The sequence below is a fragment of the Macrobrachium nipponense genome, chromosome 6 (genome assembly GCF_015104395.2).
Source record: "Macrobrachium nipponense isolate FS-2020 chromosome 6, ASM1510439v2, whole genome shotgun sequence".
Lineage (NCBI taxonomy): Eukaryota > Metazoa > Arthropoda > Malacostraca > Decapoda > Palaemonidae > Macrobrachium > Macrobrachium nipponense.
Window position 1 is genome coordinate 135,993,668 of NC_061108.1, and position 2,468 is coordinate 135,996,135.

Below are 2,468 nucleotides of genomic sequence, written 5' to 3' on the forward strand. Positions count from 1 at the left end.
AAAAAATGAATCCCTCAGAATATCACTTTGCATAATAATGGATTCCATGGAAAGGAAATGTTCTATATCTATTCGTCACAAACGTTTCGTCTTCCTAATATTACTTATCTCTTCAGTGAATAATATTATGGGATTATTCTCCATCCATTCGTCACTACTTTTCGTCCCCCCCCCCCCCCTTCCTTAACATTGCGCATGCTCTTCAGTGAGTCAATATTGGGTGTATTCTACATCCATTCGTCACTCCGTTTCGTCTCCTAATATATCTTCATGTATTACTCGTACTCGCGTCTTTGCCTCGTGTACCTTCCCACGAATACTTTTACGTCAAAAATATGTCATCAGTCGACTCCATACCCCGTAGAGCCGTCAGTGTACCTCACGCGGCGCACTGTAGGTTCTTAGCTGCGATCCCTTCACAGCACCATAGCTGCAACTGCTTTCACTCCCTTTTTACTATACCTCCTTTCATATTCTATTACTTCCTTTTCCCTTTTTCAACCCTCTCCAAACTTCGAGGCTTTCCTTCTGTTACAACTTACAACCCTTTTTCACTGTCAAAGTTCCCTTTCGGCGCTGATTGACCTCATCGTTCCCGTCGCCTGGCTTTTGGCCTAGAGTCTGCACCCAATTCCACTCTATTCCGGCCATTCTCTAGTTTTGGATATTTTTAGGAAACTCTGTCCCTCTAATGAGTTCATCTGTACTACAGCGTCGTACCATTTTCAATGGCAGTCAATATGTCTCTTGAATAATCATTCTTGACACTTTCTCATGCAATTGCAGTACTGACTTTATAAAGCTTTCCGATGGCTTTCCCATCCCTTTTCCCCCTCTTCCAAACAGAGAAATTGGGTGAACATAATCCGATTACTGCATCATCATCCCTAGTGTAGGAGTACTTGTCAAGAATCTCTTCATTCCGTCCTCCACGTTTAGCAAATTAGATAACAAAACAAAAACATAGACAGCATAATAATGTACGAAAAACTCCACGCAAGACTAATCCTGTAATTGCCGGGTTCTGATCGAAAGCAAAACAAACGATTCCACGAGGATTTTTTTTTTTTTTTTTCATTTTTTTTTTTTTTTTTTTTTTCATCCTAAAGGCAAATCTGGAAGTTTTTCCAGACCCGTTGATCTACCAGCTGACATCGCTTTTACAATTAATAACCAAAATGGACTACATATACATTTGTAAACAAGGGAACGTATAAGCCAGACTCGAGTAAGAATAATGATTCATGACTCTGTGAATGCAACGCAATATATAAAACTCGCAAAAGCGTATTAATATATATATATATATATATATATATATATATATATATATATATTATATATATATATATATATATATATATATTGAAAGGATCCATAGGTTCGCGCCCTGGTCCAGGCAAATCTATTATCGAGAAAAATTCCTTCCCCTTCGGTTAAGCATATATGAAAATATATAATTCCGAGGTAGAGCGAATTAGATATTAAAGGACATTGTAGCTCGATATATATATATATATATATTATATATATATATATATATATATATATATATATATATATACATATATATATATATATATATATATATATATATAGATATATATATATATATATATATATATATATATATATATATATATATATAAGGTATTAACGTAATTGTCATTAATTTGATTTTAGTCTCAGCCTTGTGATTTTCTTTTAATTGTTGATTTATTTAATGTTAAGTTTGGTTTTTCTTGTGACAAGGCTGTGTTGCTAAAGACGTTTAGTGGCCTACTCCCCGGCATTGGAATGTGTAAAAAGTTCACTCCTAACTCCTTCTATTGTTTCTTTTTGGTGTTGGTGAGAGCTGCCATGGACTCTGGAGTGTTGACTGGCAGTTTCATCTCCTGATTTTACTGTGTTCGTCCTTGGAGACAAAAGTTTTCTTCGGAGGATAAGATTCCTCCTCTAGTCAGTACGGGCCTGACTTGCATGCCTCCCACACATTTAAGCCGCTTATTGGATCTGGATTACCTTTTGTGCTGTGGGCTCAGTTCCTGTGCCACCCACGGCGTTCTGAGCTATTGTAGCCTACCCTAGGCTAGTGTTTGTGTGAGGTGTGGACTTCCTGCGGGCTCAGGACGATGCAGAGGAATTATTCCCGGCCGAGTGGACGCAGGAAGGGCGCCTCTGCATCCTCCAGGGCGTCGTCTTCGCCAGTACGGCAGTTGTGGGGGCATTGTGGCCCGAGGAGGAATGTAGGGAGTCTGTGAACAGGTAATATCCGTTTGGTATTTATTTCAGGGAGGCACTATTAGTATTATACCCCTGTTGCTACCTGTGCTCCAGAACTCCCTCCGATAGCGGTGACCTGATGAGTGACGCCGTACCTAGTAGCTTGCTGTGATACAGTGTCAGAGTTCCCCCAGTGCTATGACCCTCAGTCTAGTACCTTTGGATGCCAACAAGTTTGGATGTAA